The sequence below is a fragment of the Rhinopithecus bieti genome, unplaced genomic scaffold, assembly GCF_001698545.2.
Source record: "Rhinopithecus bieti isolate Rb0 unplaced genomic scaffold, ASM169854v2 scaffold_19939, whole genome shotgun sequence".
Classification (NCBI taxonomy): Eukaryota; Metazoa; Chordata; class Mammalia; order Primates; family Cercopithecidae; genus Rhinopithecus; species Rhinopithecus bieti.
The window spans coordinates 2,795,232-2,820,709 of record NW_016810019.1 but is presented as its reverse complement, the minus strand read 5'-3'; the positions used below and the strand labels follow the sequence as shown (position 1 = coordinate 2,820,709).

General features: G+C 36.0%; 1 pseudogene; it reads right to left on the bottom strand.

Annotated features, from left to right (window-relative positions):
* Positions 1–24,747, bottom strand: part of LOC108541582 (S-adenosylmethionine decarboxylase proenzyme 2-like) — a 50,763-nt pseudogene extending 26,016 nt beyond the window's left edge.
* Between the last annotated feature and the right edge of the window lie 731 nt (positions 24,748–25,478).

Below are 25,478 nucleotides of genomic sequence, written 5' to 3'. Positions count from 1 at the left end.
TTCTATTTTCCCCATATATCCTGAATCAGGTATAAAAAAGCCAATAACCTTGTAATGTCCACAAACACAGACCAAACAAAGCCCAACAAAATCCTTCTGTCTTGAGCCAAAGGATCAGAAACGGAACAGTCTAGCAAGAAGGAAAGTTTTTAGAAAAGTAAACACTACATTGTAGCCAAGCACCACAGTGGGGTTAAAAGACCCTGTGGCCACATTCCCACTTACACCAGCGAAGGCTAAGTTGAGAACCTAGACTTCCATCCTTATCAAACTGTAAAAAGGCTCCCCAATCTCTTTGCCAGGTTGAGTAGAGAGCCCAGACTTCCATTCCCAATGAGCAGTAACGAGTGTCTGCCTTGAGGTGTCAGTGTAGACCATGTGGGAGCCTAGTCTTCCACCCCAATCAAGGGGGTGGAAGTCCAGGCACATCTCCTTCCTGATGAGGTGGTGCCTGCGAGACCTTGTGAAGAGTTGAGAATTTCACCACCACCAGTAGTAATGAGCCAACCCTCCATCATGGTGTCAGTAGGGATCACATGGTGAGTGGTATTGAGGCACTCCTATGCCTCCCAGCCAGTATATCAAAGAGGTATATCTGGAGGCCCAGGGGAAGCCAGAACTCCCATCACCATGGCAGTAATAAGGCATCAACAGAGGCAGAGTGGTGAGCCTGGATATCTGTTCCCACCTGCAGTAACAAGGGTATATCTCTCTTCTCCTCCCAAAGTGGTAGCAGAACAAGACCACTAAAATACGAAGTTTAATAAGACCTACAGTTTCATAAAATAAGGCTCAATATGACCAGTTTCAATCTAAATCACTCATACCACTACTCCTTTAAAAAATACAAATAATAGATGCCGACACTGAAATGAATGGGGTATTAGAATTGTTTGACAAAAAATTTAAAGTAGCTGTCATAAAAATCCTTTCAACACACAATTAAGAATATGCTTAAAACAAATTTAAAAATAGAGTCTCAGCAAAGAAATAGGAAATATGAAGTAGAACCAAATGGAAATTTTAGGACTGAATATACAATAACTGAAAAATTTTAAATGCTGTAGATGAACTTAATAGGAGGGAAGAGAGGAAAGATTCGGTGAATCTGAAGATAGATAGAAATTACTCAATGGTATCAACAGAGTAAAAATAAACTAGAAAAAATGAAAAACGAAAGGAGCTTCAGGGACACATGGGACTATTATAAGAAATCTAACATTTGTTTCATTAGAGTCCTAGAAAGAGAGGAGAAAAGAGGTTGTGATTGAAAAATATTCAAAGAAATAATGACTGAAAACTTTCCATTTTGATCAAAGACATAAATCTACAGCTCAAGGAGCTGAGCAAAACCTAAACAAGATAAACCCAAAGTAATCCACACTCAGTTATACAGTCAAACTTCTGAAAACTAAAGACAAAGAAAAAATGCTGGAAGCACTGTGAGAGAAACAACTCCTTATTTATAGGAGGAGAACAATTTGAATAATAATGGATTTCTCAACATAAACCAAGGAAGCCAGAAAGAATTGGTGCATTTTTCGAGTGCTGAAAGTAAAGAACCATCAACCCAGAATCCTATATCCAGTAAAAATATCTTTAAGGAATGAAGAGGAAATCAAGACATTTTCACCTGAAGAAAAGCTAAGTGAATTTCATGTTACCAACAGACGTATTCAGAAAGAATGTCTAAAAGAAGCTCTTTAAACAGAGAGGGAACAACATAAAACAATCATGCAATTCAGGAATGAAAAAAGAGCATAAGAAAAAATGTGGGTAAATACAATGTATTTTTCCTCTTCTCTTGAATCCTCTAAATCATGTTTGAGGATTGAAAGAAAAAATATGGCAGTGTTTGCTATGGTGCTCAATATATGTAAAGAAAATATTTAAGATAATTGTGTTATAATGGGGGAGGGTAAAGGGACATAAGAGAAAGTAAGGTTCTTATACTTCACTTAAACGGAGAAATGGTGATACAGTAAACTATAGCTTATGTATATAGAATGTTATACCTTGAGTAACCCCTAAAAAATATTTACAAAGAGATATATTCATGAACACTATAAATAAATCAAAATTGAATTCTAAAAAATGTTCAAATAACCCACAGGAAGACAGGAACAAGTAAATAAATGAAAACTGGAACACATAGAAAACAAAAACAAAGATGGCTGACTAACATAACAATAATTACATTAAATTTAAATGATGTAAACCTTCCAATTAAACAATAGAGACTGGCAGAATAAATTTTAAGACATGACCCAACTATATGCTTTTTGTAATAATATCACTTTAAATGTAATAATACAATCATATTGAAAGAAAAAGGATAAAAAAATCATGCAAACACTAATCAAAAGAAAGGAGGAGTGCCTATATTAGTGTCAGATAAAGTAGACTGTAAAGAAAATTACCAGAAACATAAAGGGACATTTATTAATAAAAATTTCAATTAACCAAGAAGATATAACAATCTGATATGTGTATACATCAAATAACAGAGCTGCAAAATATGTAAAGCCAAAACTGATCAAATTTAATGGAGAAAGAGATAAATCCACCATTATAAGATCTTGGCACCCTTATCTGAAAAATTAATAGAATGATTAGACGGGAAAGCAGTATGGATATTGAAGAACTCATCACCATCAACTAACAAAATCTAATTGACATCTATAGAACACTTCGCCTAGCATCAGCAGAACGTAAGTGCCCACAGGACATAGACCAAGATAGACCGCATCCTGAGCCATTAAACAAATTCCCCAAAATTGAAAATAATTGAGATGTAGCAAGACCTAAAATAAAGGCTCAATATTGTGTGCTGCCTTGATACCTGGTAAAATGGAAAGAGCCTCATTTGGCCTAGTCACAAGTTCCCCTCCCTACTCTGCTATTGTGGATAAGGTCCCCTTAGTCAAACAACCCTCCTATGAAGAGGAACAGATGTAGTTCCTGCACATGCCTGAGTAGCAAGTTACCCTTGCAGCTATGGAATTATTCAAACATGCCAATCGCATATGCCTGTGGAAATCAGGGGATGCCTTATCCTTTTAACCCTACAAAGCCTGCCTCACACAACCCCCAGTTGTACACTCTGTTCCCAAGTATGACACCTGTATGGCCCTGGATGGCGTGCAGCGCCCTCCTATTGCAGGCTATGGGTATATGTAACTGATAAACTGCTGTCAAGCTTATCAGTACAACATTGAGTGTCTTAAGTTTAGCCATCCCAGGAACCCTAGAGTAGAAATTTCTCCCTTGCCAATGGGATAAATAGAAGACAATAAAAACATGAAATTATTCAGAGCTGTGTTCTCCAACCACAAGGGAATCAACCAAAAATGAATAATAGGAAGACCAAAACAATCTCCTAACACCAAAAAATTAAGCAAGAAGCTTTTAATAATCTGTGAGTAAAAGAGAAAATCTGAAGGGAAGTAAAAAAGACTTGATGAGTAACCAAAGATGAAAAATAATGAGAGAGACCAAGGGTTTAAAGAGGATTTGAAGTTTAGATGATGAGAGAAGACAAGCTAGCCATCATAGATCATCTTAAGAAATCAATGCAGGCTGGGCGCGGTGGCTCACACCTATAATCTCAGCCCTTTGGGAGGCCAAGGCAGGTGGATCACCAGAGGTTAGGAGTTCGAGACCAGCCCAGCCAACATGACGAAACCCCTCTGTACTAAAAATACAAAAATTAGCCCGGCATGTTGGTGGCAGACTGTAATCCCAGTCACTTGGGAGGCTGAGTCAGGAGAATCACTGGAACCCAAGAGGCAGAGGTTGCAGTGAGCCAAGATCGCACCACTGCACTCCGGCCTGGGCAGCTGAGCAAGATTCTGTCTCAAAAAACAAAAAACTCAATGCAGATTTGTGAATTGCATCAACTAGTTAGCTAACTTGGAAAGTAGAAGCAGGTACAGGGTTCCAAGAGAAAAGACTTATAGGTGGAAGATAGAAAGAGAAAGCTGAAGCTAAACTATGGAATATTGACCAGAAACAGACCCTAGTGAGTTGCCTTCACAGGACACAGCAATAAGTCCATGGAAGAAGGTGGGAAACAGCTGAGGTTGCTGTGTGACACTAAAACATTCTTTCCTTTTCTCTGATGTCCAGTATCTGATTGTTTAGCTCTTTTTGGTTGGAATTCTGACAAGGAACATGGACACTTTAAGTTTAATACTATGATGGAAGTTCTCTGCAAAGTGGTCCACTCTGGGCAAACACAAGTTATTCTTACTATCTTTCCTTTACCTTCATGGGAGCTTAGGTCCTCTTACCTGTTCAGTACAGATATTTGGGGGATTATTTGAATTGTTAACTACAAAAGATAGTGAGGCAGAGGGCCAAAAAAAAAAAAAAAAAAACCAAAAAAAAAAAAAAACTCCATAGTTTAATTTGCATTTTTCATTATTTTATAATTTAGTGCTTCACTCAGTCTATTCAACTTGACTTTTTATATTCTCATTAAGTAACCTTTGCTCAAGCCAGACCAAATATTTTCCTGTTCATGAGTAAGCCAAGCTCATTTCTTTTTTTTTTTTTCGAGACAGAGTCTCTCTCTGTCGCCCAGGCTGGTGTACAGTGGCACAATCTCGGCTCACTGCAAGCTCCGCCTCCCAGGTTCATGCCATTCTCCTGCCTCAGCCTCCCGAGTAACTGGGACTACAGGCGCCCACCACCACACCTGGCTAATTTTGTATTTTAGTAGAGATGGGGTTTCACCTTGTTAGCCAGGATGGTCTCTATCTCCTGACTTCATGATCCACCCGCCTCCCAAAGTGCTGGGATTACAGGCACGAGCCACCAGGCCCGGCTTGCCAAGCTCATTTCTATTCCCAAATTTCTGAAAGTTAATCAGTTTTATTCTCTGACAGGGTAGCAATGACTAACTTTTAAAAGTCAGAGTAGTGTAATTGAAATAGCACTAATTATATGTAACACATATTACATAATACATATATAATTATATGTATAATTATCTCTTTAAATATGCATAAACCTATATCTAGATATAGGCACTGGTTTAAATATTTGTAATATTTATATGTTTAAAACTGAAAGGATAATTATAGAATGTGATTAATACTCATCTCTGGGTTATGGCCTACATGTTAATGCCAAAGGCAAGAAAGAATTTAGTCACCAATTGCTACACACATAGCATTCAAATCAATTAGTGCAAGAATGCCCATGGGCGTGTGTGCACACACACATACAAGCATACATAATTCATTTCAATTCTCTTTCCAGTTTTCTTATAAACCTCTCCATCTGCAAAAAATTCTAAAAATTTTTACAAAGTATGACACACCAGTTAGGAAATCATAATGTTCATTATTCATAACATCATGCACCATGACCAAATTATGATCTAAGTGCTTAGGGGTAATGGAGAAATATTCATAACCTCAAGGAGGATTATTTTATGGCTAACCTTTCTGTTATCCTTTCTACGCCATTCTAAGAATAGGTAAAATAATTTCACCCACTTTTCTGTAACTTTTCTGGTGTCTAATTGGGGTACAGAACATCAAAATTATTGCAGAAAATCACCCTCCACTAATTCTCCATTTTATGTTTATTGTTTACATTATATTTTTCCTTTATAGCATATACAAAGCAATTTGACACAAAAACACAACTTAAAACATCTAAGCTGTGGAAAGGAGAATGTACGTGGTATAGTCAATAGGTAAATACTGTATTTATAAATGTGCATGTGCACAATCTTCGGTGACTACCAATTACTCTCAAATATTTTGGAAGTGCTTTGGTAGCTTAAAAAGAAGAAAGTGAAGGAGAGTGAAGGAAGACATAACCTAAAAAAAATGTCCCATGTATTAAAAATGCTGACGATACAATTCATTTAAAATGTGTAATACAAAATTGTATAAAAACAAAGGAATTGTAAGATCACAGTTATGCGAATCTAGGCATATAATAAATAGCAAGAACACTAGAAGGAAATACATCAAAATATTATTTGTTAGAGGTAGAAATGAGTGGATATTTTTCCTTAGCCTATTCTCTTGGAGTTTCAAAGTTTTTTTATGATGAACTTATCTTCCTTCTGTCTAACAAAAAAGATTGTCTTCATATAAGGTAAAGTAAAACTGGCCTCAAGAGTTAAGATTGTTAAGTTAAAAAAGGAACATTGTCTGTTTAAATCTTAATTGGAGATAATTTCTTCTAGAAGAGATGTCGAACCTTGAGAAAACAATTTCTGGTGTAAGCCAATATTTTTGTACTCTAAGTTCTGTAACTAAAGCAATTTTATATTTAATCCTGTGGTAGAACTGGTTGCTAGGGTACTAAATTACCAGTTTATATAAGAAGACCCAGCTAAGGCATTGATTAGAAATGAGGCAAAAATTTGGGGAGTGCTTTCTAAAAAAGGGCAAAAAAGAAAAGCCCTCATAGAAAAGGCTCATAAACTTTCAGAGATGAACATGACCATGATGAGATATTTTTGTATAATCAAAACAAAGTCACAGCGATTGCACAAAGGAGTAACACGAGACAGTATAAATAACATAGACATTAGAGTCAGACAAGCCAATGCTCAAATCCCTCTCTACTCTTTGCCATGATTTTCTACAAGTTATTTATCCTATCAAGCCTTAGCTTTCTCATCTATAAATGGCAAAGAATCATAACTGCCTCGTGATATTGTTGGGAAGATTACATATAGCAAAATAGATATATATGCCTGATATAAGGTAGATATTGAGGAAATCGCTTCCTTCTTGCACAACCAATGATAAGTTTTCAAGAAGTTATCTCTTTGCCTATTTCTTTACATAAACCTTTTACCTTTTCTTCTCTTATAAGTTAGGAATACATTTGTCTTCAACTAACAGAAGAACCAGCCTCAAAATTGGCTCATGTAACAAGATATATGATGAAGATGATTATCAGCACTGGCTCAGTTGCTTATTAATGCCATCAAGGGCCAAGTTCTTTCCACATTTTCTCTCCACTATCCTTAGTGGGGTGGCTTTCATTCTCATTCTTCTTGCCTCAGGGCTAAAAGATGACCACTGAAGCTTCAGATATCACATAAAATTGAAGATGGAACAAAACACAGAGGCAAAAGTCCTTTCATCTAAAGTTTTATCTTTTTATTTAACAAGAAATTTCTAGTTACACCTTATTAACCAATACCTAGTAAAATGACTGGGCAAGGAGAATGAGGACCTTGAAATATTTCTTCACAGTCTTATTGAGATATCACTCTCATATCATCCAATTCACTCATTTTAAGTGTACAGCTTAATGTTTTTAGTGTATTAACAAAATTGAGCAACCATTGCCACAGTTAATTTTAGAACATTTTCTTCACCCCCAAAAGAAACCCTGTACCCATTAGCTGTCACTCTCCATTGTCTCCCAACTTACCCAGACCTGGGCAATGACTAATCTACTTTCAATCTCTATAGATTTGCCTATTCTGAACATTTTATATAAATAGAATAATATAGCCTATGATCTTCTGTGACTGTCTTATTTTATTTAGCATAACATTTTCAAGGCTTATTCATGTTGTAACATATATCATTACTTTAAATGTTTTTGCCAAATAATATTTCATCATATGGATATAGCACATGGGACTTATCCATTTATCAATTCATGAATATTTGGGTTGTTTTCACTTTTTAGTTATTATAAATATAGCTTCTATAGATATTTATGTGTAAGTTTTATATAAATGTATGTTTTCATTTCTCTTGCATCTATGCCTAGGAGTAGAATTCTTAAGTCATATGGTAATTTGATAACCCTATATTTAACCTTTTGAGGGACTTATAGGCTGTATTCCAAAATGGCTGCACCATTTTACATTTTCACAAGCAATGGTATGTATATCCTGGAAAATGTTCCATGTGTGCTTCTGAGGAATTTATATTATGCTCTTAATTGAGTGGGGTATTAAAATCTCCAGCTATTTTGTTGGATTGTCTATTTCTCCCTTCAATTCTGTCAGTTTTTGCTTCATATATTTTGGGGCTCTGCTGTTAGGTGCATCTATGTTTGTGATTGTTATATCTCTATAATATAATGTGATAGATTGACCCTTTTATCAGATAAAAAGCTCTGTTATCTCTAGTAATATTACAGATAGTCCCCAAGTTATGAAGTTTAACTTAATTTTTCAGCTTTACAATGATGCCAAAGCAATACACATTGAGTACATTTCTTAACTTACAATGGGGATATGTCTGGGCAAACTGATCTTAAGTTGAAAATATCATAAATCAACTCTCACAATATTTTCAACTTACAACGGGTTTATTAGTTTTTAACCCCATCATAAGTCAAGGAGCATCTGTATTTGTTTTCAAGTCTACTTTATCTGTTAGCACATTCACTCCAGCTCTCCTTTGATTGCTGTTTGAATGATACTTTCAACCTATTTTTACCTTTGAATTGAATATATGTCTCCTGTGTATAAAATAGAGTTGAATCTTGTTATTTTTTCAATTCGATCTGACAATCTCTTCATTTGATTGGATTGTTTAATCCATTCACCACTTAATGTCATGATTTATATTTACATTTTGCTGTATTTACATCTGCCATTTTACTTTTTCTTTTTTCTATTACTTATCTTTCCCATTTCGTTCCTCTCTTACTGCTTTCTTTTGCATTGAGTATTTTCTAGTGTAACATTTTAATTAATTCCTTTAATGATTTTTCACTATAGTTTTTGGTTATTTTCTTAATGGTTGCTCTAGGCTTGCAACATACATTTTAATTTATCAGAATTTACCTTCGATTTCTCCTAGCTTAATTCCAGTGAAATGTAGAAATGTTTCTCCTATAAAATTCTATTCCTTCTTCTCTTGTTCTTGCTGTCATTAATTATAAATAGATTATTTTTCATTTCAGCTATCACACATTTCAACTCCAAATTTCCATTATCCTTTTTAATAATTTCTATCTCTTATTTTTATTCTCCACGTGATGATATTGTCATCATATCTTGTTTTACTTCTTTAAGTATTGTTTTCTTTAGTTTTTTTTTAACATATCTATAACATCTGCTTTGAAATCATTGACATCTCATAAAACATTACTTTTTTCTCCTCCACTCCAACCCTACACAGGTTGCACTTTTCCCATTTCTTTGTGTGTCTTATAGGTTTTTTTTGAAAACTGGACAGTTTAGATAATATACTGTGGTGACACTTGATACTGTCCTTCTCCCAGAAGTATTGTTGTTTTGTTTGCTTGATTATTCATTTGACTGGGCTACTTCAGTAAAATGTATTTACCTTGTAGTGTGTAGCCTCCAATATTTCTCCTCAGATGGCACAGACCTGAGTATGCACATGATTACCTTGGGAGGACAGTGGTTTTACCAGAATTATATTCGAATGTCTCCTCCCCATGATCTCTCTGTTAAGCTTCTAGCTCCTCTGCCTCTATTAGTATCACAACGGCAGTTAACCTCCCCTAATATCCAGCTGATTTCTCTGTTGTCTTCCACAAAATCACGCTTCATACATTTCTCCACAGTCTGATTCAGGCCCCTTTGCAGAAATATTCTTTGAGGCTGGGCAGTGAGGTTTTTTCCGACCCCAGAAGGGCTCTTCTTAGCTGATTCTTTCCCTGGTTCCCTCTGTTAAACTTCTAGCTAGTCTACAGTTTAGCTTGTTGCTATCATGAAGCTCTCCTCATAATTGTTTACCACCAAAATCACCATTAATTTAAACATCACCCTTAAATTTGAACCTCCCCATGTCTGTTCTTAGGCCTCCCTGTCCCCTGAACAAAACCTCTGCACCACAGCTCTTATGCTAGAGGTAGAGACAATGGCACCCTTCTCTTAGAGTGGCACTCCTGATTTACAAGTGGGATACTGAATGCGGGAGGTAGCTCTCATGGCTTACATTAGGGTCACCTTTGGTATTGTGCATTCTAAGGATTTGAGCAAATGTACAATGACATGTATGTACCATGATAGTATTATCCAGAATAGTTTCACTGCCCTGAAATCCTGTGTGCCTTACCTATGTATATTTCCTCCACTCAGCACCTGGCAGTCACTGATATTTTTACTTTCTGCATAGTTTTGCCCTTTCCAGAATATCATATAGTTTAAATTACAGTATGCAGCCTTTCAGATTGGCCTCTTTCAGTTAGTGATAGGTATTTAAGTTTCCTCCATGACTTTTCTGGCTTCGTAGCTCATTCTTTTTAGTACTAAATGATACTCCTTAGTCTGGATGTATCAGTTTATCTACCCATCCACCTACTAACGGATATCTTGATTGCTTCCAAGTTTTAGCAATTATGAATAAAGCTGCTATAAACACCTGTGTGCAGGTTTTTGTGTAGACATAAGTTAAAATCTTTTTTGGATAAATACCAAGGAGCATGATTGCTGGGTCATATGTCAAGAGTTTCTTTAGTTCTGTAAGAAACCACTAAACTATCTTCCAATATAACTGTACCATTTTGCATTCCTACCAGCAATACATGAGAATTCCTGTTGCTCCACATCTTCACCAGCGTTTGTTGTTGTCAGTGCTTCAGAGTTTTGCCATTCTAATAGGTATACAGTATTATCCCATTTTTGGTTTTAATTTGCACTTCCCTAATAATATGTGATGTAAAGCATCTTTTCATATGCTTATTTGCCTTCTGTCTGTCTTCTTTGGTGAGGTATCCGTTAAGGTCTTTGACCCATTTTTTCATTTGGGTTTGTGCTCTTATTGTTGAGTTTTATGGTTCTTTGTATACTTTGAATGATAGTCCTTTATCAGATATGTATTTTGCAAATATTTTATCCCATTCTGTGGCTTATCTTCTCATTCTCTTGATATTGTCTTTTGCAGAAAAGAAGCTTTTTTTTTTTTTTTTTTTTTTTTTGATGGGTCTCCCTCTGTCACCAGGCTGGAGTGCAGCACGCGCCGGATCTCAGCTCACTGCAAGCTCCGCTCCCGGGTTCATGCCATTCTCCTGCCTCGGCCTCCCGAGTAGCTGGGACTACAGGAGCCAGCCATCACGCCTGGCTAATTTTTTTTATTTTTTGTAGAGACGGGGTTTCACCGGGTTAGCCAGGATGGTCTCGATCTCCTGACCATGTGATCCGCCTGCCTTGGCCTCCGAAAGTGCTGGGATTACAGGCGTGAGCCACCGCGCCCGGCCAGAAGCTTTTAATTTTAATGGAGTCTTGTTTATGAATTATTTCTTTCATGGATTCTGCCGTTACTGCTGTATCTAAAAAGTCATCTTTATATCCAAACTCATTTAGTTTTTCTCCCATCTTGTTTTCTAGAAGTTTATAGTTTTGTGTTTTATACGTTGGCATACAGTTCATTTTGAGTTGATTTTCATGAAGAGTATGAGGCCTGTGTCTTTTTTTTTTCTTTGCCTGTGGATGTCCAGTTTTTGAGCACCATTTGTTGAAAAGACTATCTCTGCTTTGTTATATTGCCTCTACTTCTTTGTCCAAGATTAGGTAACTATATTTATGTGAGTCTATTTCTGATCTATCTTTTTCCATTGATCTATTTGTCTACTTTTTGCCAATACCACAGTGTCTTGATTATTGTAGCTTTACAGTAAGTATTAAAATTGGATAGTGTCACTCCTCCAACTTTGTTCTTATCCTTTAGTATTGTGTTAGCTATTCTGTGTCTTTTACCTGTCTATGTAAATGTTAGAGCAAGTTTGTTAATATCCACAAAATAACTTACTGGGATTTTGATTGGGATTGCATTGAATCTATAGATCAAGTTGGGAAGAAAGAGAATTTTGACAATATTGAATCTTCTTTTCTATGAACATGTCATCTCTATTAGTTCCTCTTTGATTTTATTCATCAGAGTTTTGTACTTGTTATAGATCTTGCACATATTTTGTTAAATTGATACCCAAGCCTTTTATTTTGGGGGGCTGCTAGTATAAATGGTATTGTGTTTTTAATTTCAAATTCCCCTGTTTATGACTGGTATATAAAAACATGATTGACTTTTGTATATTAATCTTGTATCCTGCAACCTTGCTATAATAGCTTGTTAGTTTCTGGAATTTTTTGGTGGTGATTATTATTGTAGTTGTTTATTCTTTTGGATTTTCTAGAGACTATTATGTCATCTGTGAAGAAAGATAGTTTTATTTTTTCTTTCTCAGTCTGCGTACATTTTATTTCCTTTCCTCGTCTCATTGCATTAGCAAGGACTTCCAGTACAATGTTGAAAAAGCGTGATGAGAAAGGACATCCTCACCTTTTTTCTAATTTTAGCAGGCAAGCTTCTGGTTTCTCACAATGTTAGCTGTGGGGTTATTTGTAGATTTTTTAAATCATATTGATGAAGTTTCCCTCTGTATCTAGCTTGCTCAAAGTTTTTATTATGAATGGGTATTGGACTTTGACAAACGTTTTTTCTGTATCCACTGATACGTCCATATGAATTTTCTTCTTTAGCCTGTTTATGTGATAAATTACAGTTTTCAAATGTTGAATCAGCCTTGTATATCTGGGATAAATCCCACGTGGTAATGTTATATAGTTATTTTTATAAATTGCAATTTAATTTACTAACATTTTGTTGAGGATACTTGCATCTATGTTCACTAGAGATATTGGTCTGTATTTTTTTTGTAATGTCTTCATTTGGTTTTAATATTAGCATAATACTGGCCTCGTAGAATGAGTTAGAAAGTGTTCCCTTTGCGTGTGTCCTCTGAAAGAGATCACAGAAAATTGATATAATTTCTTTTTTAAATATTTGATAGAATTCACCAGTGAACGTCTTCGGATTTGTTATTTTCTGTTTTGGAGGTTAGTATTACTTATTATTGACTTAATTTCTTTAATAGATATAAATCTATTTGGACTGTTTCTTCTTGTATAAGTTTTGGTAGATTATGTCTTTCAAAGAACTGATCCATTTCATGCAGGTTATCAAATTTGTGGGCATAAAGTTATACATAGCATTCCTTTATTATAATTCCTTATTATCCTTACAGTGTCCCTGGGATCAGTAGTGATATTCTCTCCTTCCTTTCTGATATTAGTAATTTGTGTCCACTCTTTTTTTTTTAATTAGTCTGGCAAATGGCTCCTTAATTTTATTGATCTTTTCACATAACTAGTTTTTTGTTTCATTGATTTTCTGGTTTCCATTTTATTGATTTCTGCTGTAATTTTTATTATTTCTTTTATTCTTACCTTGAACTTAACTTCCTCTTTTTTTCTAGTTTCTTAAAGTGGAAGCTGAGATTATTGATTTAGATTTTTTTTTATAATACGTGCATTCAATCTTATAAGTTTCTCTGTAAGCACTACTTTTGCTGCATGCCACAAGTTTTGGTAAGTGTGTTTTCATTTTTATTTAGTTCAAATTTTTTTTTTTTTTTGAGACGGAATCTGGCTGTGTTGCCCAGGCTGGAGTGCAGTGGCGCGATCTGGGCTCACTGCAAGCTCCGCCTCCCGGGTTCATGCCATTCTCCCGCCTCAGCCTCCGAGTAGCTGGGACTACGGGCGCCCGCCACCACGCCCGGCTAATTTTTTGTATTTTAGTAGAGACGGGGTTTCATCGTGTTAGCCAAGATGGTCTCGATCTCCTGACCTCGTGATCCGCCCGCCTTGGCCTCCCAAAGTGCTGGGATTTAGTTCAAAATATTTTTAAATTTAAGATTTCTCTTTTGACCCATGTGTTACTTAGAAGTATTATTTAATTTTCATGTATTTCAAGATTTTGTAGTTATCTCTCTGTTGTTGGTGCCCAGTTTAATTTCATTGTGGTCTGAAGGCAGACATTGTATGATTTCTATTCTTTTAGATTTTTAAGGTGTGTTTTATGGCCCAGAATGTGATCTATCTTAGTGAATGTTTCCTGTGAGCCTGAGAAGAATATGTACACTGCTTTTGTTGGATAAACTAGTTTATAGATATCAATGATGTCCAGTTGATTGATAGTGCCCTTGAGTTAAACTATGTCCTTACTAATTTCCTATCTGTTGAATCTGCCTATTTCTGATCTAAGGTTGTTGAAGTCTCCAACGATCATAGTAGATTCAACTATTTCTCCCTGTACTTCTATCAGATTTTGCTCCACATAGTTTGATGCTCTGTTGTCAGGCACATACATTTGAAGAATTGTTATGTCTTCTTTGAGAAGTTACCCTTGGAGACTATAATAATTTTATCATCATATAATGCCCTTCCTTATCTCTAATAATTTCTTTTATGTTATATTGTCTCTGTCTGAAATTAACATAAATACTCCTGCTTTCTTTTGATTAATGTTAGCATATTATATCTTTCTCCATCCATTTACTTTTAATCTAGATGTGTCTTTATATTTAATGTGGGCTTCCTGCAGACAGCATGATTTTGGGTCTAGTTTTTTGATCCCCTCTGACAATCTCTGTATTTTAAGTGGTCTTCTTAGACCATTGATATTCAAAGTAATTAATATAATTGGATTAATATCTCACATTTATTACTATTTTCTATTTGCAGCCCTTGTTTGTTTCCTTTTTTGTCTTCCATTATTTTTCTTTTTATGATTTTAATTGTGCTTTTTACATGATTATGTTCTCTTTTTTTGGCGTATCAGTTATACTTCTTTTTTTATTTTACTTTTTTTAGTAAGTGCCTTAGAGTTTGCAGTGTACATTTACAATTCATCCAAGTCTACTTTCAAATGACAGTATATACACCACTTTACAGTGGTGAGTGTGAGTTCCTTATACTAACCAAACAATCCTAATTTCACCCCGTTGTCCATTGCATCATTGTTGTCATTCATTTCACTTATATATAAGCACACATAAGCAAATACATATTTGAATAAATTGCTATTACTATTTTGAACACACTGTTATCTGTTAGATCAATTAAGAATAAGAAAAATCAAAGTTTTCATTTTATCTTGACTTATTCCATCTTTAATGTTCTTTCTTTCTTTTTTTTTTTTTTTTTGAGACAGAGTCTCGCTCTGTCACCCAGGCTGGAGTGCAGTGGCATGATCTTGGCTCACTGCAACCTCCACCTCCCCAGTTCAAGCAATTTTCCTGCCTCAGCCTCCCAAGTAGCTAGGACTACAGGTGCATGCCACCATGCCTGGCTAATTTTTTGTATTTTTAGTTGAGATGGGGTTTCACCATGTTAGCCAGGATGGTCTTGATCTCTTGACCTTGTGGGAGGCCCACCTCAGCCTCCCAAAGTGTTGGTTCTTTCTTTATTTATGTAGATCTGAGTTTCTGACCTGTATGGTTTACCTTTTCTATAAAATATTTTTTACTTACAATGTTATTTTGTTTTTTGCTTATTATAAGTTTTATATTTTTGTCTAAATAGATTTTATTTGCGTAAATTTACAGGGTACAAGTGCACATTTGTTACATGAATATGTTGTGTAGTGATGAAAGAAAATAGACGTTTCTTGCAAAGCAGGTTTACTGTCAACAAATTCCTTCAATTTTTGTTTGTCTAAGAAAGTACTTCTCCTTCACTTTTGATGGAGAATCTTACAGGGTACAAAATTCTAGGCTGGTGGGTTTTTTCCTCTGAACTCTGAATATTTTGCTCCATTCTCTTCTTGCTTGGATGGTTTCTGAGGACAACTCAGCTGTAATTCTTATTTTCTTTTCTCTATAGGTAAGGTATGTTTTCCTCTCTGGCTTCCTTCAGAATTTTTTTCTTCATCTTTGATTTTTCTACAGTTTGAAAATGGTATGCCTAAGTGTGTTTTTTTGGCATTTATCCTGCTTCTTATTCTGTTCACTTCCTGAAGCTGTAGTTTGGTGTTTGACACTAATTTGGGGAAATTCTCAGTCATTTTTATATCCAATATTTCTTCCATTTATTTCCCTTTCTTCTCCTTCTGATATTCCCGTTACATATATGTTACTCCTTTTGTGGTTGTCCCACAGTCCCTGGATATTCTGTTTTTGTTTCTTGCAGTCTTTTTTCTCTTTGCTTTTCACTTTTGGTGGTTTCCAGTGATATGTCCTCAAACTCAGAGATCCTCTCCTCGGCTAGTGCAGTCTACTAGTAAGCCCATCAAAGGCATTCTTCGTTCCTCTTACGGTGTTTTTGATCTCTAACATTTATTTTTGGTCTTATCTTGGGATTTCCATTTCTCCGCTCACATTGTCCATCTGTTCTTGCATGTTATTTACTTTATCCATTACAGCCCTTAGTGTATCAATTACAATTGTTTTAAATGTCTGGTCTGATGATTCCAAAATCCTTTCCAGGTCTGGTTCTGAGGCTTCCTTGGTCTCTTCAAATTGTGAGCGTGTGTGTGTGTGTGTGTGTGTGTATGTGTGTGTGTGTGTTTTCTGGGGGGGATGGGAGAGGGATGTTCTGCCTTTTAATATGCACTGTAAGTTTTTACTGATATGATGTACTGGGTAAAAGGAACTGCTATAAATAAGCTTTATTAATGTGTTAGGACAGGGAAAGTGTTCTATTATAGTCTTATGATTAAGTTTCAGTCTTTCACTCAACCTGTGTCTCAACTGTGAACTTCTCAAGTTTTTCTCAGTTTTTTTTTTTCTCCCCTCTTAGGTGGGAGAGAATGGATGGAGTGAGCTGGAATTGGGTGTTTTCCTTCTTTCACATGGAAGGTTAGAGTTGACCAGAGTTGGGTATGTCCCTTCCCCCAAGTCAGTTAGACTCTGACAATACCCCAGTAGGTGAGGCTCTAGTTAACTAGTTTCTCCCCAGGGTAACCCTCGTTAAGAAGAACAGATTGCTCTGGCATAGTTTTAAATGGTTCCTTTTGCTCACCCCCTGCTGAAAGCATGAAGAGATTCTTCTCTGATATTTTCTGTAAGAATCTGATCAAGCTCCTGGAGGTGAAACTCACGAATATTTGGTAGTCGCTCTAGACTGGGTTGCTCTGGAGTTTTTAACTCTCAGGCTTGTTCACCCTGATCCTCCAGCAATTTGTAAATTAGAGCTCAGTTTTTTCTGCCCCAGCACTGGTCCCCGCAGTGGTTTCCACGGGTGAGCCTCTGCTCTGGAAAAACTGTGACTCCCTGCACTTGCCTGTCTGTCTCTCCAGTCGTGGGAATAACATCCTCACCTCTCTTTCAGATCCTAGAAGAGTTGTTAATGTTTCAGTAAGCTCAGCTTTTAACATGCTGTTAGGGCAGACGGGCAACTTCCAAGCTTCTTATCTTACATGCAAAACTGAAAACCCTAACTTGCTTTTTCTGGTTTGATAGGTTTTTGGTTTTCAGTACTTTAAAAATGTCGGTGCACTGTATTCTGGATTACATGGTTTCTGATAAGAATTCAGTCATTCTTATCTTGGTTGCTCTGCACATAATGTCTTTTTTCTCTGTCTGCTTTTATGATTTTTCTCTTTTATGATTTTTCTCTGTCACTGTGTTTTAGTAATTGCATATCATGTTCTTAGTGTCATTATTTTTATGTTTATTCTACTTAAGATTTTAGGGGCTTTTTTATATCTGTAGGTTTATAGTTTTCATCAAATTTGTAACATTTCTGACAATTCTTTGTTTAAATATTTTGACATCCTCCCCTCTGTGGCCCTGCTCTTCCAAGACCCCAAATATACATATGTTAGAATGCTTTATATCTTTCCGAAAGTCACTAAGTGTCTATTAGTTTTTTCAAATGTTTTTTTCTCTCTGTGATTGAGTTTGGATGGTTTCTCTTGCTATGTTTTCAAGTTCACTGATTTTTTTTTTTTTAGGGGAAGGACAAGTTTAATTAGTTCCTTCCAGTGAATTTTTTAAGATGAAGTTATATGTGTGTGTGTATATATATATATTCCATTTGGACCTTTTTTAAAAAGTTCGTGTCTACTAATTCCATCAATTCTGTCATTTCTTGGGCTGATTTTATTGTGTTTTATTGTTTTGGGGCTTTTGTGTTGTTCTGGGTCATACTTTCTTGGTTCATTGCATGCCTCTTAAGTTTTGGTTAGATGTTAGACATTTTAGATTTTTACATTTTTGAGTTTCAGATTTTGTTTTATTTCTGTAAAGGGTGCTAGACTTTGCTGTGGCATGTTGTTAAAACTTTTTGCACATCTGTTCTGTTTATGTTCTTTATAAGCAAATTTTGGGTCGAATATGGAGCAACTTTTACTCTAGGGCTAATTAAGTCATTGTACTAAGACATGACTCCTCTGAAAACTTTAACAAATAACCCTTATATTATGAGGTCTCTACTTTCTGGGTGGTGATAATGCAGTGTTTTCCCAACCTTGTGTGAATGAACTCCGGGAAGCATTTGGCTTACTGTTTTCTAGTGGTTCTTTTCCTTGGCCTCATGGAGTTTGAACACCACCCAGGTGTTGGCTGGAACTCAGTGAGAGACTCCAGCGCAATGTTCTGCAGATTCTCTGGAGATGCTCATGTGTGTAGTTCTTCTTCTTGATACTCGGACTCACAAATTCTACTCACCTCAGCCTTCTGGAACACTGAGTTCTGCCTCCTCCACTCACTGTAACTGGCTGGTTTTGTTGGGGTTTCCCCTCTATGCAGTGAAGTTACATACACTTACAAAACTTAGCTTCTATCCTATTGACTAGAGTTTAATAATGTGAAAAAACCTAGGTGTATAAAAGGCCAAGAAATGTAGTTTTTATTTTGGGTGGGCCCAGCTCAGCTAAAACTCAACAGGTCTAGTTTTGAGAAACAAAGGAAAAACAAATACTTACAGATTAACAGCAATATTTTACATAAAAATTTTCCACCCCAAGTGAAATAAGTGAAAATAAGCAGCAGTTCCGCCATATCAAAGTCTTTAGACTATTTTGTTTCCTAGAAATGTATTTATTTTCATTAATAGATTATTAGATCTGACCTCCAACTCAGATAAAGCCATTGGAATTCATTTCTTATTATTCCTATGAGTTCTATCCTAAGAATATGAAATAATTCAATATTCCATTAAGTCAGGCACAAATTACACTTTAATTATATTAGTGTTCTATCATCAACAGTCTTCAGAGTGAAAAGGAAAATACATGAATGTGTAATAAAAGCCAAGAAAATGTAAAACTATTCATTCTGGGTAGGAGTTGGAGCCTTCCCTGAGTTCACAGATATTGATGTAAGATGTGCTTAGAAGACCAGTATCTTTTTAAGCTTTGCATGCCATGACATATTAATAGTAAACTTTAAAAGAGACTCAGTAATCAGCAAAATGACTTACATGAGAATGTTCACAGCTTTTTTCATACTAACCGAAACCCGGAAATGGTCCAGGATGGATCCATAGGTGAATGGGTTAGTTGTAATATATGCACACAAGGGTATGTGCATACTCATCAATAAAAAGAAAAACTATTGATACATGCAACAACATGGATATGTCTCAAAAGCATTATGCTGGATGAAACATGTTTTATACAAACGGTACGTGCTGGCTTTACTAATATTAGTGGCTGATTCCACTAATAATAAACTCTAGAAATAGCAAAATTAATTTATGGTGGAAAAAAGGTAAAACAGTCTCTGCAGGTGGGGGAAGGAATTGGAAGAGACATGAGGAAACTCTAAGGGGAGATGGTAATGTTTTGTATCCTTTTTTTTTTTTTTTTTTCTTTTTTTGAGACAGAGTCTCGCTCTGCCCCAGGCTGGAGTGCAGTGGCCGGATCTCAGCTCACTGCAAGCTCCGCCTCCCGGGTTCCCGCCATTCTCCTGCCTCAGCCTCCCGAGTAGCTGGGACTACAGGCGCCCGCCACCTCGCCCAGCTAATTTTTTTGTATTTTAGTAGAGACGGGGTTTCACCGTGTTAGCCAGGATGGTTTCGATCTCCTGACCTCGTGATTCGCCCGTCTCGGCCTCCCAAAGTGCTGGGATTACAGGCTTGAGCCACCGCGCCCGGCCAGTGTTTTTTATCTTAATCATAGTTTTGGTTATACAGGTGTGACCAGTGGTCAGAATTCAGTGATTGTACGTTTCAAACTTTGCATTTGATTGATTGATTGTTAATTTTATATCAAAAGAAGAAACTGTATATCAATATTGAACTGTAGTTAATATTATGTCTGCTGAAATACTTAGGAGGAAGTACATTTATGTCTACAATTTCCTTTAAAATGCATGAAAATAATGAGTTGGTTGGAGCACAGAGGGATGGATGAAGGAAAAAGGTGATAAAGCAAGTATAGTAAAATGTTAATAGTAGAGTCTTGGTGGTGTGTATACGAGTGTTCACTGTACAAGTCTTTTAATATTGCAGTTAAAAATTTTTATAATATATTGAGGGGAAAAAGTGAGTGTGATGGTATCTTTGAGGCAAATGTCCAGACAGAATTTTTAGCCAGAATAACTTCAGTAAAGTAGGATGATATTTGTCTTCTTTGAAGTGTATGACTCTTTTAGCCTGGGGGAAAAATGGTATAGAAAGGTTTACACAGTCAAAACCACAGTTTAATATTTCCAGATTGAGAAGGATTCTGTGCATATTTAGTATTTCATATTGATGTAATGTTTAAGAGAATGTGGCCTAATGATAATCTCATAAATCCAATTTGAAACATGTAAATAAGTAACTGAGATAGACTTCTGTTTTTCTTTTTCAACTTTTAGGTTCGGGGTACATGTGAAGGTTTGTTACACAGGTAATTCGTGTCACGGAGGTTTATTGTACATATTATTTCATCACCTGGGTATTAAGCCCAGTACCTAATAGTTATCTTCTACGCTCCTCCCCCTCCTTCCACCTTCCACCCTCAAGTAGATCCCAGTTGTTACCTTCTTTGTGTCCATGAGTTCTCATCGTTTAGTTCCCACTTATAAGTGAGAACATACAGTATTTGTTTTTTTGTTCCTGGGTTAGTTTGCTGAGGATAATAGCCTCCAGCTCCATCCATGTTCCCGCAAAAGACATGATCTCATTTTTTATGGCTGCATAGTATTCCATGGTGTCTATGTACCACATTTTCTTTATCCAATCTGTCACTGATGGGTATTTAGGCTGATTCCATGACTTTGCTATTGTGAACAGTGCTGAAATGAACATTCACATGCATGTGTCTTTATAGTAGAATAATTCATATTCCTTTGGATATATAGCCAGTTACGAGATTGCTGGTTCAAATGGTAATTCTGCTTTTAGCTCTTTGAGGAATCAGCATGTTGCTTTCCACAATGGTTGAACTAATTCACACTCCCTCCAACAGTGCATAAGTGTTCCTTTTTCTCCACAACCTCACCAGCATCAGTTATTTTTTGGCTTTTTAGAAATAGCCATTCTGATTGGTGTGAGATGGTATCTCATTGTGATTTGGATTTGCATTTCTCTAATGATGAGTGCTATTGAGCTTTCTTCATATGCTTGCTGGCTGCATGTATGTCTTCTATTGAAAAGTGTCTGTTCATGTCCTTTGCCACTTTTTAATGGAGTTCTTTGTTTTATTCTCATGCATTTGTATAAGTTTCTTATAGATGTTGTCTATTAGACCTTTGTCAGATGTATAGCTTGCAAATATTGTACCCCATTCTAGTTCTTTGAAGAATGTTTTTGGTAGTTTGATAGGAATAGCATTGAATCTGTACATTGCTTTGAGCAGTATGGCCATTTTAATGATATTGATTCTTCCTATCCATGAGCATCGGATGTTTTTCCATTTGTGTCTTCTCTGATTTATTTGAACAGTGTTTTGTAATTCTCATTGTAGACTTCTGATTTTAAACTAAAATCTTACTAAGTTTAGTTTAGTATTGGAAATTTTGCAATATATAAGACTTAAATGCTCAGAAAGATTTTATTGCTGTTGTTGAGAAAATTGAAATACATGTCCTATAAAACAAAATTAAACATGTCAAATTTATAAATAAAATTTTAAACATTTGAAGGTTTAAACATTTTAGTAAAATCTGTAAATATGACCAAACTGAATTTTAAAATCCCTTAAAATAACTGATAAAATTTACTAGACTTAAAATAGAATAAGATTTGTAAGCTAAATTGAAAGCCTATGCATTGAATTTTTTTAAAACTGCCTTCAAGTTTTTCATAAAGCTCATATCAGTAGAAAGAAGCTTCACTATCAAAATATTTTTTAGGGAATATTTTGGCTCACAGAGGTAGGCTGAAATAGCTAGCTTTCCAACAGATTTTTTAATGTTCATAGAAAATATCAACCCAATGATCAGCTAGCCTATCTTCTAAAGTATATAGGACTATATTTAATAAGCAAAATATTCCAGGACTCTTTTGAGGAGTTTAACAATATACCTAGCTTCAAAATCACTGCTACTCAATGCTAGCAAAAGTTCGGGGAAAGAAGCACTATTTACCAAATGTTGCCTAAAGTATGTGCAATCCATTCATTTCTCCAAGTAACTTAAACCTTCTTCAGAATTAAGCCAGACCATCAGAAAGCTGGACTCCATTCTCCTTGTCCTTCCCATTTAACACCATAGAACTTCTTTGAATAGAGTTTTTTTCAAGATTGTGGCATCAACTTGCATGCCTTGCATTGTGGGAAACAAATCTATGAAACTGGATGTTGGACACACTCTTGATTAACTGAGGACTCCATTCGCTGCATCACACAAGGTCTTCTTTCCAGAGACCCACAGGAGGAAATTTGTTGGGGACATAATACCAGGGAAAGTTGTGTCTTGACCTTAATTATTTTATGAATGAGATAAATAATCATTACATCATCTTTTTCTGTATTGGCTGCTAGAAAGCTCAGAGCTACATCCATGGACTTCTACAAACTATGGTGATTCTCATGGCCCACATATTATAGATTGATCTCTCCTTTGACTTGGCTTGACTTGACTCTTTCAACTTATTTTTATTTCACTAAATCACGTTTACTTATTTTTATCTTGTGTTATAATGTATTAATACGTATACATAAGCATATATCTATAAGTCTGTAAATCACTCTTAGAATGATTAATGGAACATAGTAACTCCTAACTGTATTGTTCATTAGCAAAAGTGAAATTTCAAAACCAAAGGGAAGCAATGCAGACAGAGATGAGACAGAGGACCCTACATGACAGCTGAAAGTAGGTTAAAAAAAAAAACCTATAAAAAAGATGCATTGTTTTTAATTGTCTTCTGAAAAAAGTTTGGAAGGTGGGAGGTTGGGGGAGCAAGGAATATGTGAAAATTCGATAAACTTCTCTTCTTTCACACAATAACCACTTATTATTCTGTGCACATTTCGTGCTTCAAAATATCTACAGAAATGCCAATTTATATTTTCTGGAGTTTGAGGTACAGGCAACCTTTAGTTATTATAAATCCTATCTCTTGCTAAATTTAAATTAATTTCACATTTGCTCAGGGAGGCCAAGACCAGGTCACAGTGCTGAGTCGTCAGCATATAATCCTTTGTTTCAGTCCTCACCTCTTTTGTGCAGGCAAAATCTGTGGTAGTTCTTGCTCTTTCAATATTCAGAAGTGTTTCAATATGTTCTAAAGCACACTCATTGCTACAAGAAAAAAAAATTCAGCACACATTATTTCTAGTGGACAGTCAAGGTTTTGTGTCCTGAGTAGACCACATATGTTGCACGCTGTTTGCTAAACAGACTTTCCTGTGGAAAATCACAGCCATTCCCCGTCAGTTCATATGCTTCCAGATGGAGATGAGTCCTCTCCCAGCCCCAGTGATGGGATATCCCTGGCCTTTAAGCCAATTAGCAAACCTGATACCCCTGGCCATAGTGATTGGTTCATATTACACAGCCAATAACACATATTGGCAAGCCTGCTGGGAAAGATAGAAAGGAAAGTTTCTCTCTCTCTTGAGCTAGATTTAATGATGTGAGAATTTAACATTTGTAGCTGCTTTAACCATCTGGAGAAAGCCTGGATCTACTGGGAGCACTACATATAGCCTGGCTTACGGCTAACTCAAAAGAGAGAGGGGCTTGGGAGAGAACGAAGTGACATACTTAAAGCCTGAAGCACAGAGTACCTGAAGCTATGTTTGCCCATAAACAATTCCAGGTAATTGAGTCAATACATTTGTTTTTTGCTTAAACCAATTTTGAATGGGTATTTCTGCCAATAGTGTACTCCCTAAAGATATCCAGAGTTAAATTTAATTTTGCCTTCTTGCCTACTATTGGCAAATAGAAAAAAAAGTTTATTTTCTTTTTCTCTGTTTCTCTTCTATCAATGTGCATATACTATACTTGTGTGCATTATTTCCTTCATTCTTATATCTCCTACCCTTTCAAAAAGGTGAGCTGTAAGTATGCGATTTTTTTTTCTCTCAAGTAATTCTTGACAGTGAGATTCAGGCAGTTATTTGAAGGCTGCTAAGAACAGGTGAGGACTTATGCATGAGCCTGCTGGCTGAAAATAAAATAAAGAATGCTGAAGTCCATCTCACATTTCTTTCTTTCTTTCTTTTTTTTTTTTTTTGAGACAGAGTCTCACTGCATCACCCAGGCTGGGGTGCAGTGGCATGATCATGGCTCACTGTGGCCTTGACCTTCCAGGCTCAAACGATCTCACATTTCTTCAATTGCTCTTACCAAGGCTTTCAAAGTCCACCATATGGGAGACCATGATCCAGTCTGCAGCGAGTCTAGACCCCTATAGTTCAGAGTTAGCAAAGTGTGGTCCAAGGTTCCTTGGCATCAGCATCACTTGGGGTGCCTGTGACAAAGCAGTTCACCGGCTTTCTCCCAACCTAGAAACCCTAATCTGTAGGAGCCTGGCCTGCTAATCAGTTCTAATAAGCTCCCCAGGTGATTCCCATGCACAGTAATGTCAGAGAATTCCTACCTTAGCTTCATCCTGTCAAGAGGCAACATGAAAATTACTTTCGTAATAGTTTTCTATCACTGTGAAAAATCCATCCTCCTCATTTATGGGTAATGTAGCTGCTTTTAAACGTAAAAGTTATGTAAGTAATTACAGTAATGGGAGAATTTTAACTGGTTGGAATTAAATGAAATGCAAGGAAAACTGAAGGAATTTCAAAAACACTTTGCACCGAATCATTTATTTTAGATATCTTCCTTTATCTAAATCAGTTGTTCTTAACTTTGGCTTTATGTCAGCTTTTTCGAATGCTATCTAGGCCACATGCCAGAATGATGAATTCAGAATGTCTAAAGATGAGACTTAGTCATTAGTGTTGGAACTATGGCTAGTCAAAGCCCATAGAGAAGACTATTTTCAAGATTCTAGAGGCAAAATTCATTATTATGAAGACACTAGACCTTCAAAATAACCCCAAAGAATATAAAACTCCATTGAATAGGAGATCCTGGTCTATCTCCATTACTGTAATTCCTGCTATCATCTCCAGAATATCTCTTCACTTCTGTATACCTTTTCAAATCCAATTTTTCTGAGATTATTAAGGCAGATTTCAGAGCTAATTAAGATATCAATTTCCCAAGACCATAATCACATCAGAAACAGGTTTATATTTTTAAAGAGTTACTATACCCTCATCCGATTACATTCATATCACAGAAATCTACAGTTGACCCTTGGGACTAAGATTAGGAGCACCCAT